At 39.9% G+C, this 17905-nt stretch overlaps 1 protein-coding gene across 3 annotated transcripts in view; it reads left to right on the forward strand.

Annotated features, from left to right (window-relative positions):
- The window catches only part of CDKAL1 (CDK5 regulatory subunit associated protein 1 like 1), a 658258-nt gene that overhangs the window by 68066 nt on the left and 572287 nt on the right, over nucleotides 1–17905 (forward strand). The gene's annotated exons all lie outside the window — the stretch shown is intronic.

Raw genomic sequence — 17905 nt, forward strand, 5'->3', positions numbered from 1 at the left:
TTGTGCACTTATAGCTCAGCCTAAGGGAGAAATTAACTTATTTGAAGAGCAGGAAGTCTCTTACTGGATTCTTTTTCATTCAGGACTCATTAAGATTGTTGGTTCATATCTTGTACACAAGAGTGATCTTTTTCCGGAGGTAAAACATCTAGAATAATAAATGGTAATTATGGGAGAATTGTTGCCCCCTGCCATCTGTGACCACAGCTGCTCGACTGGTTTGTTTTAATAATGCAATCGGGCACACTTCTGATTTGCTTTGATATGAAAAACTAGTATTGGGAATGTGAATCTCCAGCCATATACAGGGTAGCCTAACATCTTTGTGGCAAGTACTTTTTTAATTTAACTCCAAGGATTGGTCTGCTTAATATGTCTTGTTTTTAACTTGCTACTGCTATTTTAGAGAGGAGAATGGAGGGGTAATATAAGGATGCTTTTTACTCAAATCTGTGTTAGCTCCACCATCTGCATTTAGTAAATGCCTGTCACTATCCAGTTTAAAAGACTTTTTAATAGTACACATGTGGAGCAGACCTATTAGGTTAGTTGTCTAGAATTTACTTATTAGAGCCCTGGTGCTGCTTGCTCCTCAGTAGCCATGGCTTTAACTGGTCTGAATTTTTATCTTAATTGGAAAACTGTTGTGAATTACAGCTATTCTTTTCAGTGTAACGGGTAAATCTAATTTAAAATCCATCTGAGGTATGCTTTCCCATTTTCTAAATTTCTGAAACAAATCTTACTATTGGTGGATATCCTGCCCAGCATTTGTTCCAGAACTTGCATGGCTAATGTATTGAGGCCTGCCTTGATGCATGCTATATACTACTTTTTTTAAAAAGGGAAAGAAATGGCTTGTCTTCAGAACAGTAGCAGTAGTAATTTTGTACATACCAGAAGGCTGAAAATACATCTGTGAAGTGCTGTTATCATAGTTTTGCAGATTTACACTGAAAGAACATTGCTAATTTTGCAAGATGCATTTCTTTGCATAATAGTGTCATGAATAATGGGATTATGAAGTAAGAAAAAATGTTACTTTTTTCATGCACATTGTTTCCTGTTTGACAGAAGACTGTCCATAATCAATTGTTGGTTAGTCATACTTACTGTTTCACTCTGAGAATGTGTATAGTCTTCCCCCAGGCCCTGGAAGGAAGTTCTAGTAGCTTTAATGAAGACACTTGTTGCTGTTTGAAAACTAGAGAGGGAGTCCTTTTCCTGAGTCATTTAATAAAGCCAAGGGACCTTGGTGAAACCGGGGTGCAATGGGAGCAAGGCAGCTAGAATGGGAAAAACACCCGCTAGGGAAATGTTCAGAAATTTGGTGCTTTTACTCCACTGGCAGCAGTGGTGGTTCTTCTATTGCAGCTAACAGGAGGAAATTGAAAGAGGGGAAAACTGAAATAGGTGATCTAAGGAAGGGCATTTTGTGCCCAGATGCTTGTCTAACAGCTCTCTTTACTAATGCAATAGGTTCAATAAAAGCTATTACTGAACAAATCCTCACTTGCACATCATGGCTTCAAGAGGACTACAAGTCTTTCTGTGTCATTAGCTTATGTATTTAAAACCCTCTATTATTATTTGCCTTTCTTCCCCCTTCTGTTGAAAATGAAATTTATCTTCACACTTCAGTCAGATGGTCTTGGGCCGCATATAAACATGGAGGGAAAAACCAAGCCAAACAAACAGTTTACTTTCAGATCAGTGGACCCCTGCACAAAGCACAGTGCATGCCCAGAAAAGGAATCGCATCAGTTTGACTCGACTTGCCCAGCATCTGTATAGCTCATGCTCTTCGTTGGAGCTTTTTTGCGCTTTTATCTAATAGTTGATTGAATCAGTTATTAGCTTCAGCAGGGCTTTTATCTATACAGATGCTGGGGAGCTGGGTCAAATTGATGTGATGCCTCTTTCAGTAAAGCACTGTTTGTTTGTTTGGAAGGGGGTGGGGGTTCCACCCTACTTCCTCCCACCTCAGATCTGTCCACACCCTTGGTTTCCTGAGTTTTTTGTTCACTTTTGCTTCTGAAACACCTTCTTTGAAAAACAAGAAAATGGGATTTGCTAGGTCTGAAACGCTGAATCACCTGGTATGATACTATGTTCAGTTCATTCATCTATGGTCACTACTTCATTTGTTGGATAAGTCTGTTAGTTTAAATGCAAAATGCTTTGATAAAATTTCATCTCGGGAGTTTTATCATAGTTTAATACAAATAATAAAAACAGTTCTATGATTATAATTTTGTGCATTTTAATGGAATGTTTTCTATCCAAATGCAGTAAAATATCATTGTGCTATTTTTAACAGAAAAAAATAAAGATATAAAGGGGTGTATGTTTGCTTAAATTGCTTATCAGTATCTAATGAATTCTCAAGACTAGCAAACAGAACTATATCAAATTTTGAAAAACTGTTTACTTACAAACTTACATATTCCAATAGTTACTATTAGCTGATGAGAGTGTTACTTTTATTTCAGTCATGCTCCCGAATAAGCTAATATAACAAACTTAAATTTCTTATACACGTCAAGGCTTTGTGCTTGTTGGCACTGCTGTATTGTCTCTTTAAAGTTTTAATAAAATGTGCTGTTTTAATACAATTCTTCATGAATTTTAGTTATTTTCATCTTGAGCATCTAAATAGAATCATAGGGCTGGAAGGGACCCTGAAGGATCATCAGGTCCAGCCCTTTGCATGAGCAGTAAAGACATCTGTGGCCAGGTGACCATCCAGTCTTCTCTTAATTCATTAGGGTAGATAATTGCATCACCTCTGGGTGGAGTTTTATTCCATAGTCTGGACACTCTGGTTGTGAAGAAGTTTTTTCTAATGTTCAGCGTGAAACTATCTTCCAGGTGTTTGTGGCCATTGTTTCTAGTTTTCCCCCAGGGCACCCTGGTGAACAGTTATTCTCTGAGCCGATGATGTATGCCTCTGATATAGCAGTAAGCTGCAATCAGGTCCCCTCTTGGGCTTCTTTTCTTTAGGCTGAAGAGTCCGAGATCCTTCAGCCTCTCCTCGTATGGCTTGCCATACAAGTCTCTGGTCCTATGGGTGGCCCTTCCCTGGACCCTCTTGAGCTTTAGCATGTCCTTGTTGGAAGTGTGGCACCCAGAAGTGGACACAAAGGAGGAGTGTGCAGTAGCATCTGTTGATGATATGGAGCTTTTTAATCTCCCTCCTTGCTTCTGTATAGTGTCTGCAGCAAACTCCCTATCCATAAGTACCTGTACTCTTACTCTTGATGTTCATGTTAAAAAAAAAAGTACTTTTTAAAATGAAGCATTTTTAATTGCCTTCTGAAGATCACCAGTCTTCTAAATTTCCTTTTTTGCTAGCACCAAGTCTGTACCAAATGTGCATTGGAATAAATACTAACAGAATCTTAGCCATCACGGTATGAATGGTATTGTTACAATATACATAACCATTCTTACATTATTCTATCTAGACAGAAGCTATCATTTGTAAAATTCAAAGAAATCCATTTTACCATGTATGCCACTTGAAAGTGGTCTACTTTTAATTTTTTTTTTAGTTTTCTAAATGTGTCACAACCAGAGTCTATCCTTATTTTATATATTTTAGCCATTTTACTGAACAAATTATGAAACATTTGGTAATGTTATGTGAAATGTTAAATTTAGTTAGAGGAAAGCCTTTATTCTAAGGAGTGAAATATTTATTCTTAATTAATACTTATGTACAGATAAAAAGATTTAAGAAGTGGTTGATAATATATTGAATAAAGATTTATGGAGAACAGAAATTCCATTTTTGTGGAGGATTTCCATATATTAAAATGTATTGTTTCGGTTGCGAATGAAAGCAGCTTCAAAATTCCCCATGAAAGAAAATTTAAAATTGAAATTCCTCCATTTTAACAAACTTTTTTTAAGGGTAAGGGATACAAAATTAAAAAAATAAATAGTGGGGTTTGACATAGATCAGAACCTGTTCTCTTTTTAAATGAAGTTTAAGTGAAATATCACCTTTACTGAGAGTCACAATTTATCTTTATAGACCAACTAGATTTTTGCAAAAAAAAAAATGTCTTTTATTGCGAGCTTTCAGGCACAAACACCCTTCACCAGGCATTGGAGACAAGATCGTAAAAGCTCTTCTGGGTAGAAATGAAAGTTTGTATTTCAGAGGATTTCACAGAGGAGTCAGTAGTTGGAATACTCCTCTGGGCAGGCATTTCTTAGCTGGTAAGGTCTCACAGTTCTGTTGTGAGGCTCTGTGATGATGCAAATTACCTTGAACAAAGGCAGGAGCAGTGAAATTAAATATGATTTTATGAAGCATTTCAATCTGACAGCTGCTTTTTGCAATGTTACCTCAAAATTTCTGTCCTGCTGCAATACCAGCACACAAGAGATACCTAGATCTTGAACTTAGGAAAGCAGTAAGATCCATTAATAGATACTGTTGCAAGACTGGAACATTGGCTATTCATTGGAGGCTGCCTTTTAGGCTAGGGACAGACATTACAGGTAAACTGGTTTAAGTGATCAGAAACTGGTTTAAACTTGGAAACAGAACAGATGTTCAGTGCACATAAACCAGTTTGAAAATGGCTGGAACCAGTTTGAGATAAACCTGGTTGAATGTAGTATCAGATATAACTGATTTGGGTTGAACCAGTTTATATAATGTCTGTCCCGGACCCCTTGCTGGTTTAAGATAAATCAGACTCCCCCAACATCACAGCATTCCCTCTGACTGGGTGGGACTCTCTGTTCCACAGCAGGGCTGGCCCCTCCCATCTGCCGCCTCATTAGAGCTCCGCAGTCTCTGCAAGCATCTGCCTGGCTTTTGCTCCCCCTTCCCCTCCCCACTCTGTGCTAAGCAGGCATTCCCCCTGTCCCTCACAGACACCTCAGAATTAGCTAACAGACCACGTGCTGGCTACAGTCTGTGCTATGGCAGACGACCAAAGCGGATGGGCTTTTTGGAGCTATTCAACAGGTAGCTTAATCTCCTTACTTGGACAAGCTGTTTAAGAGTTGTTTGCTCCCCTACTCCACCTCACCACTCCCTGCTAAGCAGGAATTCCCCCCTCTCCTCTGCCTTGCGGAGAAGGTATCTGTGTATTAGCTAGCAGACCGCATTCTGGGTCTATGCTGAATCAACAGGTAGCTGGCAATGTCCCTCTGTTTTTCTTAATGGGGCGATTTAAACACTGAGATGGGGTGATACTGTTATCAGCACCCCCTACCCCACCCTGCAGACAGTATACAGAAGCAAGGAGGGAGATTGAAAAGCTCCATATCATCAACACATGCATGCACTGCCCACTCCTCCTTTGCCTCAGTGTTAGCTGGGAGCTACGGGCTGGCAACACTCCAGCCCCTTGAGCAGCAAGCTTGGAAAAGCCTGGGACTGCAGGTAGTCTGGGGGTTTACACCCCTCCTTAATCAGAGCCTCCTGCTGGGACCTGGCCATACCCTCTTCAGCTCAGCTCTGCAAGGGAAGGGAGGGTTGCTCGAGCACCCCTCGGCTTCTAGCCTGAGCCACTGCAGGCACATGCCTGAATTTTCTCAGTCCAGAGGGATTATCTGTATGGTTGGAAACCGGTTCAGCCTAGCCAGGTTAGACTAACTTGCAAAGGTTGAATCAATTCAGACTCAGGGGTTTTTGAATCTCTGTCCCTAGCCTTAAAGACCATATGTGTATATCCATATGGTACAAGTCAGTACCAGGCGGAAAAGACCACAAGTTTAGCTCAGGAGCAAGGATTGGTATGCATGGGATGTTTAGTCTTCTTTTACAGCTGAGCTATTTCCTCTGTGTTCAGCACTGAGCTGACAGTACGAATAGTGAACTGTAAAATGGACTTCTAACATTTTGGCTACAGTAATCTTGTCAACAACCCATTCCGTTTCTTAGAGTTTCTGGGGGAAAGTTGCTTCTGTGCTAAGTTTATAGTGTTCCAGGAATTTGGTTATGTGGACATTTTTTGCTCTTTTTTTATTATTATTTATTTATTGATTTTTATTTTGTTGGGTGATGTATAATGACCATTTTGAAAGTGGAAAGCCTATTGATTTGAACTTGTGGAATGGAATACTAGGAAGCTGTTTTAGATCTGCCATAGGAATAAGCATATGTTATATATTGGCCAACATTTTTTGCAAGCTGTTGCACTTAAAAAAACAAACAAACAACCCCAAACAAAATGGAAGTGAAACAAAAAGAATGCCCATAGAGGGGGAGGACGTATCTCACACAACAAACGCAGCAAGCAGGTAGGTGAACATATAGCAAGGATGCTAAAGTAAAATAAGTGCTGTTTATGTCCATTTCAAATTATAGTAAGACCAGGCTTTTTTGCCTGTATGCTGCATGTGTGTTTAGCACACTACAATTTAATTTTACTCATCTACAGCCTGTTTTGTGACTTTGCTATGTTAACATAAGGAAAATCATTAAAGAATAAGATGGTCTGGTTCTGACAATAGCAGCTCTGAAATGCAATAAGAAATGACATATAAGGAAGGAGAGCCTCTGAGCCATAGGTTACAGGACAGCCAAGTATCAGCTTTTGCTTAGGAACTTTACAGTTTAATGCATTTTTCCAGAGGCCAGTATTAGCTTTTGTACTGAAACTTCACCTTACTATACTTCACATATATTTTTTTTTTGATTTTCACACCAGTGACTAAAGTAGGTCATCATTTTGTAAACAGTGATATGCTTGCATCTTGCGTTATTTATAACTTCATAGCGCTGCATACATAACACAAACGTCAGTAATGACAGAACTTTCATACTAAGGAAGCAGACAAGTGTAAGGTGAATTTGAAATATGTAAAGACTGCTTAACAGAACATGAATCGTGTTTTTAATTGAAAAAATATCTGTAGACATATTTGAGGTGAATTTCTCCAAGTTGTTCTAAATGATTTTTATATCAATCTCTAAATTATGCCCCTTTAGATTTCATTGATTTAGCAGTTTGTATATGGAACTTATTTTTCACCTCAAGACTGTCACACAGCTTCTTGCTTTTTTATATTAATTTAATAGCACTGGCAGGTAATGGCATTCTTATGAGGTAGAGAACAAAAATGGACAGTGGCAAATATACGAACTGGTACCAGTTCTGTAAATCTTTCCCCCCCAAGGTCTGTGATCTTGCTGCATGTCCTCTTTGTATCCAAAGCTAATTGAAAATGTAGCCACAGTTTTTTTGCAGTTGCAGGATAGCTGAAGCTTCAGGGAGGTTGTTCTGGTATTTGAAAATACTGTGGTTCTCATTCTCATTCCTGCTCGTGTTTTTCTGTCCTTTCCCTGATTTTATGATTTCATAGACAATAAATTGCAGGAGGAAAGGAAGATCATTTTCTTTGTACATTTACACCTAATGACTCTAAATATAAAATAATAACAATATTGGCCCTTGAACCACCCTTTGTACATAGATTTAATTTTACTGAGAAGTGTTATCCAGAGCCCACTTAATCTTAATATCGCTGATATTTTGGTTGCTGCTTATTGTTGCATAATGATTCAGGAAGTTTCCTCAACTCCGAAACTTGTATGAAACTTTACTATTGAGGTGTTCCCTTGCTGTGTTCTCCCATGTGATGTTGTGTAGAGAGTTGTGCAGTAGTTCTTTCAAAGACAGAAAATTGAAGGTGGCTGGCTCAGAAGGACCTCAGGAGATAGTATGACAGAAGCTTCCTTTCGAAAAGGTTTGTATATGAAAAAAACGAAAAGAACCTTAGCTCTTGATTTCAGAATACCCATGCTGTCATGGAAGGATTTAGTTTGACAAGTACCACCCTTTCAAATTGTTTCTATCTGATGCATAGCATGCAAAGTTACATTCATATGCAAACATTCATTCCTTTTATACAAATATGACCTTCTGTATTTTTTTTTATTTGATGCATTTCTCAAAGCATTTTTTAGTAAAATTTGCATAATAACCTGGCTCACTTTGCATTTTGTATTGTGAAGAATTCAGATGTTGTGGATATGAAAAAGACTGCAGTATGCACAAAATAAAAAGGTGCTGTGAGAGGCTATGTTGCCAGGTTAAACTCTTTCAGATATTTACATGCAGTTTTGCATATTGGAGCTACTCAGACTCTTATTAACCCTATACTGTATTTGCAGTTAAGGAATTTGCATAAAAATTTGCTTCTTAGTGGAAAAAAGCTTACAGAGTTTAAGCTCTGTAGAGCTTAACATGAACTCCTTTTATGCATAATCAGTTATTGGGGAGAGAGCACTTAAATCAGAAGGAAAACTATATGGCAATTTTTTACCATGTTATAACAAACATTTATGGTTCAGAAAATGAATAAAAGCATTAAATATTTCTGACAGTATGACCTTTGGATAACACATGTGCAGGGTGGGTGGCATGTTTCCAAATGTAACATAACATCTATACCCTAAAAAGAAATTTAAATTTGAAGCTTATTCTTGGTGGCAGTGGCAAGAGAGAGATCAGGGCATGTACTACTTTCCCCCGCCATTTCTTCTACTTCAGTGTATATATTTTGATTGTAAAGGAAATTATTTCATCTTTTGGGAGGAGGTAGTTTAGTATGTTGCCATTTCCACCATTATCTGCCATAGATCCAATGGGCTGTCAGGATGGTCATACCCTTGTCAGTAACTTGCCATTTGTTTCCTTATGTATTTGTGCCAGTGTATGCTACTGATTTGTTTTCCCTTTGAATGTGCTGTGTATATTTACTATGATGAGGTTTAATTCAGGTGATTTTGATTTGGACTAATTTCAGAGTATAGGCCCACCCGTAAGTGGTTAGTCAGACCTAAAATTGCTTTAGACTTCAGGCTAAGCTGTTCCTGCTTGATTTAGAAGTCTTACTTCTGTAAGTGGAACCAGCTAAGTTGCAGAGATCTGGCTGAGAGAGGAGGTTGTGATGCACCCTGTTCTTGGGGGTAAGATTACCCTCTAGATCAGGGTTTGGCAGTCTTTTGCCTCTGTAGGCTAGAATTTGTGATCTGGCCCCCTTCTGTAGGCCACAGACTTCCTCTGTGCTGACTCTTTATTAGAAACGGGGTTCTATTCAAAGGTCTGCATGGATTTAGTCCTAAGCACTAAGGATCCTTTTTCCCATGATTTCAAGCCTCCAGGGCTAAGGACAGAAGTTGCACACAAACTAATATAAGTGATCGGAAACTGGTTTAAACCTGTAACAGAACATAAGTTCAGTGCACAAAAACCAGTTTCAAAGTAGCTGGAACTGGTTTAAGATAAACCTGGTTAAATGTAGTATTAGACTTGATTGATTTGGGTCAAACTGGTTTATGAAACTTCTGTCCCAGGCCCCTTCCTGGTTCAAGTTTAAATCACAGTTCCCCAGCATGCTTTCTGGCCCAGAGCTCCAGCAGAGAGGGGATAGGGGCATAAGTAGGGAGGCAGGGACTGCCTCCTACCCAAGCAAACCCTGAGTGGGATCTGGTGCTAGGGAGGGAGGGTTAAACTTCCCTTCTCCTGAGTACAGAGCTGCCCCTGGCCTGCTAAAAACTTACTGCAAGCTGTGACTGGACTACAAATCCCAGAGGCACCTGGAAACAGGAAGAGGAAGTGATGAGCAACCTGCAGAGTCCTGCTGCTGTGTTTCTGGACTGCACATCCCAGAGACCTCAGGGGCAGCAGGAAGAAGTGAACACCTGTGCTCTTGCCCCCCCCCGGATTCTGGCTTGAGCCACTGCAGGCATGTGGCTGCATTTCCTGAACCAAAAGTCAATATTTGTTCAGTTGTTGCTCAGTTTAATCTCTGCAGACTAACCTGAAAAGACTGAATTAATTCAGCCTCAGGCTCTTTGACTGTCTGTATGTAGCCCAGCTAGAGCCCCCCTGTTGGAGCAATGGAATCTGACAGGGAGATGCTTGTGACTACAGTGGATGGGTTTTTTGTTTGTTTGTTTTTTGGCTGGGAACTAGACCCAAACTGTGGAACTTTAGTGGCAGCCCTGGCAACAACTTCATCATTCAGAGTTAAATACCAGTTGTCTCTTCACTCACAGAAATTGATCCTCTTAACAGCTGAAAGCAGAAGTCATTTTGTTAGAAGATGGACGTGGATTGCGCTCCTATTTAGAGCATCAGAAGAAACGGACATCCTTGCTGTATTGGGAGCCTCAAGGATCAAATATTACAGGCCGCTCCCTGAAATCATAAATGGAACTGTTTAATCCCCATGACTATTTAGCAATAAAAGAGGACCAAAATCATTTCAGTTTTAACTACTTTTCTGGGGTTGAAGTTGCAACAGTTAGCTAACTTGTATTGCTACAGTATCATGGGGATATGTAACAGCTCATTATGTGTAAAAGTATATGTATACATGTGTTATACCCTAAATGTACCACCTGTATAACTTATTCTAGCCTCTGCTGAGGTAGCTTGTTTGGCAGAACGAGACTGCTGTTGTGTTTCGAAAATGTGATACGAACAATGAAGTGGCCTGTTTTTCAAACTGATTTATTGCTCATGGTAGTTCTTTCCAACTTCCTTGGTTTAACTGGACACAAAGTGTGACGCATCAGTCTCACAAGAGCAATAAGTAGGGTTCGCAAGTTTGAGTTTCACATACTGTGTGCACATTTTACATTTTAAAAACAAACAGCTTAAGTTTACAGAACTAAGTGCAAAGAGTCTTAGTGATGCTTTGTACACGATAGACTTACTGTCAGTGCATAAGTTTTATTGTATTGTGTAGCTACTTTATCTACCCAGAACTATAAAAACAAATAACAAAAAAAAATTAATTTTTGATGGTTTTTACTGATGTTGCAGCAGTGTCAACCAAATTCAAAACAGGCCTGATTTTTTTTATGGACCTAACAGGAAAAAATATTTGCTTCTCTGGGAGGTTTTAGGGGGGAAAACACCTTGAAACCTTATTGTGTGCAAGAGAAATGGGTATTTCCCTTTTAAGTATTTTATAACACTAATATTGAATAGTTTTAAAATTTAGCTGAATATTAGGTAAAAATGGTTCAGAGGACTTTGAAGTTTAACAGTTGTCATTTCAGACTTCTCTAATCTTTCTCTAGTTAACTCCATTGCAGTGATTTTTCCAGTTCATATGAAGAAATTTAGTTTGTATGGCTAAGATGTGTAGCTGTGCTTTTTACAAATGTTTCCTTGCCTGAGCTAAAAAAATTCTATCAATGGATGAAAGTTTACCAAAACCAAACAAATATTTTTTTTCTACTTTTTCCCTCAATAGTAAAACCAGCCAACTGGATCACTTCTTCAATAAAGTACACATTTATTTGTAGTATCCTAGGATGACTTCTTCCAGTAGGCCATTAAAGAGTTTGAACTCTTACTTTATCCATATAGACAATCATGAAGACACCTAAATTCCTGTGTGTTAAATGGTAGTTCTGCTCTTAAAAGTGGCCATGTAAAGATCTCTTCCCTGTGTGTGGTTTTATTTGTTGACTTGAGCAACAGTATTTTTGCTTTTTCTACTGCTTGCATGAGAGACTGTAGATACCCAAGTGACAGTGCTGGATGCTTCTCACCCTCCTACATAAACCCAATTGTTTACTTAGTTCCAGTCAGTTACGCCTGTGCACCCTGAAAAGGCAGACCAGTTTAAACAGGTGTCCTTGAAGGTAAAATTTGAGCTCAGTGCCTTTGTGCACTCATAACTGTAGAACCTTCTTATAACTTGTGGTGCACAAGTAAAGTATTGTGCTGTTCCAAGCCCAGAACTGTTCTTTTGCATGTTACAAGGATGTGGACAGTTTGGAAAGAGTGCAGTACAGAGCAACAAAAATGATCAGGGGCCTGGGAGATGATGAGACTTGCAGGGAAAGGCTGAAAGACCTAGGTTGTTTAGCCTGGAGAAGAGAAGACTGGGGGAGGGGAGAGATTTGATAATCATCTTCAAATACTTGAAAGGTGATTTACAGAGAGGATGAAGATAGACGTTTCTCTTTTGCCATAGGGGACAGAACTAGGAGTAATAGACTCGAGCTTCAGCAGAGGAAACTTAGGCTGGAGATTAGGAGGAACTTTCTGACTATGAAGGTGGTCAAGCACTGAAACAGGTTACCTAGAGAAGTTGTGGAATCTCCATCCTTAGAAACTTTCAAGGGCAGGTTGGACAGACACTTAGTGGGGATGGCTTTAGTCGGGGATGATCATGCCTTAAGCAAGGGGCTGGATTTCATGACTGTGAGGTCCCTTCCAGCCCTACTCTCCTGTAATCCAGTGTTTATCTGACATCAAATCAATTTAAATTTCTGGCCAGGAAGTCTTGATTTAATCATTGTTTTCACAAAATGTGCATTCTTTTTTGATATAACCGTAATGCATATTATTCATGAGTGCTGCAGCCATATGGTTTTTAGCCTGGGACTTTCTTCTAGATTTCTTCTCATCTTTGATTTCTTCTCTGTTTTATGGCCTGGCAACCCTGCTGCTATGATAGGTTTTTCCTTCTTGCATACCATTCCCTCTCTAGATCTCAAATCATTGTGAGCCTATCCTCAGAAACTTTATCCCTCAAGACTTCTGGAATATTCTGCTGAAAATGTTTCTCTTTTTTGTTTTTACTGCCCCTCCCTCCTTGCATTTATCTCCAGATTCCTCCTCCTTGCCCAGATCGACCCCCCCCCCCCAAAGTGAAACTGCACTTTTACAGAGAGGTAAGGGCTTGGCTTTGTGTACAGAAACTTGCAAAGAGACAATAGGGCTAATGAGTAGGTCATCAGGTCTGTTATTTCTCATCTCCATATACTGCTGTTAACAAGGATGTTATTTCTGGAGAGACAAATCCATGGTTTGAGAAGAGAAAATAAGGATCACAGAGATGCTTAATGGGATCTTCTAGACCACGCACTGAGTCCCATTCTTTACTCTTTATGAAGGAGCCTCTGGGAACCCCATAAGATTGGGCCCCTAATATAGTCCATGGCCTGTTGTGATATATTTATAACACTTTTTAAAAAAGGTTACATGAATAAATTGTCTCAAATAGTAATATATAATATTCTATGGTATAAAATTCTAATACAATTAGAAGTTATAATCCCTATTCTATGATGATATCTTTTGAGCTTTAATATATCTTAAATTTAAACCATCTTTATATAGGTTTGGTTTTTTTTAGAAAAATATGATTCAATAGAAAAATAGGATTAAATAGAAAAATATGATTTAAATTAAAAAATTGTTTTGGGGGGGTTTATTTACTCTTTTAAAAAAAAGGTTGATTTTTTTTTCTTTAATCCATCCTTTTATCTGGTGTAATAACTCAGAAGGGGAAGTGCAGCAACTTGCTTGAAATTCTTTTAGAGAAAAATGGAAACTCTTTCTGACAGAGTGGTGTAGATTTTTCCAACACCTCATTCTACATCTTCTCCTTTTATATAATATTTCAAGCTCTTCTTTTAGGGTTGTGCTTCATATATTCAGTGTGAAGGAGCACTTAAGGAGAAAGAACCAGAGTAATCGTACTTTATTTACAGTTATTAAAGCCCATTAACGTAATCTGAAACTAGTCCCCCGTCTCCTTTTTCATTTACAAATGCTTGGACAGTCTGAGGTCTGATAGAGACAACTGCCTTAACATTACCTGTTCTCCTGTAGTGCAGCTCTAAGCTTCTTGGTTTGCTTTTATTGCAGAATCTGCCACTAAAACCCCTCTCAATAGGGAGAAGTTGTTTCTGTCAGAAGCAAGTTGTACAGTTTTCTTTGTGGGTTTGGGTAGGATGAGTTCATCTTGGAGCTGTTGGCCCAGAAACTCCTTGCTCTTTGTGGAGTGGCAACTAAGTGAAGCTCTTTTGAAAGTAACAGTATGTTTCTTTGACAAGAATTTATAAAACTTACACTGCCATCTGTCCTGCTTCTGGCCTTGCTAGATTGCATGTCAGCTATTACACCTGATGTTACTTGAGACATTTATTTTGAGTATCAAGTCTTAAGAGATGGAAATTCTCAGGTAAATTATTTTCTACTACAGACTCCTTTTACAAGGTTTTTAATTGATAGATCTCAGGCTAACTCTCCCATGTGAAATTTTTAGGGAAACAAACTTGCTTAGTTTTTTGTTGGTGAGTGTGGATCTCTTTCCAAAAGTTTACCTGTATAGCTTCTGTCTGAGTACCTTACTGACCGATGTAATTTCTGCCCTTTTTGTACTTCAGCTGATTTTTATGTAAAGCAGATTTGAATTTCTAAGAATGTACAATAAAAATATCTACTTGATACTTCAGGCATTTTTACCAAACAGAAGCAGTCAGCTTTAAAAACAGCAGCTGACCCCTGACAATCTGAGAGCAAAATAAAACTCCTGTGAACAAAATTTTCTTGTCATTTGTTTAAAAAGAAGCAAAATCCTGTGGAATTCCAAATAGCAAACACCTTTTTGTATCTACAAAAAAAAAAAGTCAGAAAATGCATAACAATGATGAAGGCCCACTAACAAGTGTTAAAGAGGAAATGGAATCTATTTAGAGCATGTGTCCACAACTGGAGCATGACCCTTTGAATATGCATGATCTATTGTACGCCTCTGAATACAACTTTCAGTGACCTAATATGTCATAAAATGTGTTATTTGCTGGGTCTCCAGTCTTTTTGTCCCCTGCATGTTCTAGATGCACAAGGTCAGATGCCCCTACCCTTAGTCATTTTGGGTAGTGTCATATTCACAAGTAGTCATATTTAAATAAGATAGGATGCTAATCAATATGAATAGAAGTGGCAGTTTGGCTTCTTCTGAATTCTTTTCTAGCTGGAGCCTCTGTTATCCAAGAGCATATGTTAGCAAAGAAGCCTAAACTTCATAAAAACATTACCAGATTGACCTGTACAATGTATAGTAATTACATTTGTTTATATAGACCAAATGGGCACTAAATATTTAAAGCGTTAGAGGCATTGCAGAATTTCACTCTGAAATGTTAGTATACACTTAACCAGGAAGAGTGAATAAATAATCTTTTTCTATTTCCTGTCATGGCTGAGCATTGTGGGTGCTGCAAACTCTCTTTTGCCTGTACTTGAGGCAACCAAGTTTAGTCCGTGACTGGTTTTCAGTTCTGTCCTTCCATAAACTAAACAGGCTTCTGTTTCTCATTGTCCATGCCAGATTTCAACAATTTCTTTGACTAAATTAACTTAAGCACATTATAAGGCTTGTTTTCAATATGGAGTTAACCCAAGTTGTGATTTTTCATTTTTTTCTAACTAAAGTTTCATACTCATGCCCAAACCCTGATCTTGTGCATGATGGTGCTTTTATTTCCATTTGGCTCACTGCTCGTGACACAGACAGTTTGGGTTAGTACATTTTCTACTCTGTCTGCATTTTGTGTTTTACAGTGAGGGGAGACTTGCTTAAGCTAGACTAATTAGAGATAAGTTGGGTGTAAATAAGTAACATTACTTTAGCTGTGCAGTAAAAATGTAGCATGTACTTACTTTACAGGAAGAGAAGCTAGTGGTAAATTAGCCTGAACTGAGCTTTATGCTTTTCAGCTTGACTGCTGCCCTGCTTGAGCTAAGTAATTTAAAGCTGATCCGGTATGTCCACACTACATACCTATAGTCTTACCTAGCTGATGGCACTTCTTGACTATGGTGGCTCTTTCACATACTCATCCTTACCTCTAAGTTTATAAAGAAGACCCATAGCTCTGACATAGTTTACTAAAGCTGTAAAAGTAGTAATATATATATTTTGCATGGGGAAAGATCCAACCAAGGCTTTTCTACAGGGCCAAGAAACTAGAATTAGATCTAGCATTGCTTCATCAACATGTTTTATCTTTGGAGTCCCAAGTACAGATTATTGTCACTGTGAGCTTGTATCACTACATTCTGTGAGTGTGACCGCTGGGTTTCAAATAACCCCTCTCGAATGATAGGGTGGATGTCAAACACCTCCTGGGGTGGCGTCTGTGCCAGAGTAGCTCTCTTCTTCCCATGTCACCAACCCCGCTCTCGCCTGCCACGACTTACTGTTCCTCAGTAGGAGGAGTCGGTTGACAGGACTCACCCGGCAGTCACTCGCGGGGCTCCGCCACCCCTACGCCCTGGCCTCACGCCACGTTTGGTGCGTCGCCTGTCCGTTGGTCTTGTTCCTCACTGTGGGGTAACACCTTCTGGTCTGCCTTTCGGTGCCCACAGCCCCTAGCCACTGTGACCGCTGTAAGGACCTTCCTAACTGCCCTCGTTGGCTTCACCCCTTCCTTTAGGGGGAAAACAAAACAAAAAAAAAAAAGGTAAACTTTTATCGAGGCTTCTCTTCAGCCTCAGCCCTCAGGGTACACACCCCTATCTCTCTGCCCCTTTGTCAGGGGTGATTAAATACACAGACCAACAAAATACAGAACGCTGGGTCACTCCCTACCTTCTTACCAGCCTACCCCAAATACTCCCTGGGGTTTCCTTCTGTTCCACCCTGGACCAATCGCCTCCAGCATTCTTCTCTTCTGCCTGTCACTCCATCTGGGACTGGCAGTGATGCCTGCCCTGACTGCACCCCCTCAGGGCTCTCCTGGAGTCTTCCCTCCCTGGCATGGCTTTCTCCGTGCCCCGTCCCAGCACCCCACCTGTGGGTTGCGTCGCTCCCAGATGCCACTCCAGCCGCGTCTTCGGGTACCATGCCTGCAGCTCCCATGTTGTCTGGCACAGGCTCCTGTTGGGATGTTCTGCCTCGCTCCACATGTGTCCCTGCCAGCTTTCCTGGCTCTGTGGGTCTTGCGGTGAAGGTTCCTCCTGTCGCCGACGGCAGCAGCAGCTACTTTCCCGTGCTGTCCACACCTCCTCTGCAGCGGCCGCTGTTCTTATTTCTGTCGGCTGGCGTTCAACGCGGATGTCATTGGCTGGCTGTAGTTGAAGAAAAAAGGCAGTTAATGAGCCGTGTGGGTTCCTCCTTCCTCCCCATGCACGTCCCGTCCTAAGCTGCTGGTAAGTGCTACTCGTTACTTTGCCTTCCAGGACAGTGTGTTTACTTTTTTTTTAAACTGCTCTTTTATCAACAAAGCCCCCCTCTCTCTCTCTCTCTCTCTCTCCTGTTATTAATCTGTTTTCTGCCCATCAGTGCTATTTTGGAACAATTTGGCTAGGGACAAATTACACACAAACTGGTATAAGTGATCAGAAATCGGTTCAAATCTGTAACAACAGAAGTTCAGTGCACATAAAGCACTTTCAAATTGGCCAGAATGGTTTAAGATAAACCTGGATGGATGTAGTATCAGACTTCACTGATTTAGGGTAAATCAGTTTATTCAGTTTCTGTCCCAGATCCCCTCAGATTCAAGCCAACTCCATAATCCCCTGGCATCTCAGTATGCTTTGCACCTCCCTTACAAACCCCTCCTTTGCAGGGTGTGTGGGCTACTCTTGGCCAAAGCTGTCTGCTCCAGCCAAGCAGGGAGGCGTGCTCTAGCACCTGCTGGCTTCTGGCTTGGGCCACTGCAGGCATGTGGTTGCATCTCTGGAATCAAAAGTCAACATCTGTTCACTTGCTTATCAGTTCAATCTACACAGCTTAGACTAACCTGTGAAGGTTGACTCTATTCAGCCTTGGGCTTTTTAACTGTCTGTATTTAGCCTTTGTGTTACTTAGGATGAACAGAGACAATTACCAACACAAATCAGATTTTTGGTGCTGTTTCTTCTCTGACATTTCTTTCCTCCCAGCAGTGAAATGCAGTCATGTTTATGTAATTTGGCAGCTTGTCTAAGGGGGGATGCATATGGTGGGGGAGCTCTTAACTATATGTTTGTTTCCTGCTGCAGTACCGCTGTATCAACACCTATCTTGGTTTCTCAGGTCTGATAAATTTGTAGACCAAGGATGTATCGTCTTGTAGAAACTACTATTAAATGTATAAAAGCAACTAATTCATCAGAAATCTTCATAG

This window comes from Crocodylus porosus, unplaced genomic scaffold (genome assembly GCF_001723895.1).
Source record: "Crocodylus porosus isolate Cpor-Errol unplaced genomic scaffold, CroPor_comp1, whole genome shotgun sequence".
Lineage (NCBI taxonomy): Eukaryota > Metazoa > Chordata > Crocodylia > Crocodylidae > Crocodylus > Crocodylus porosus.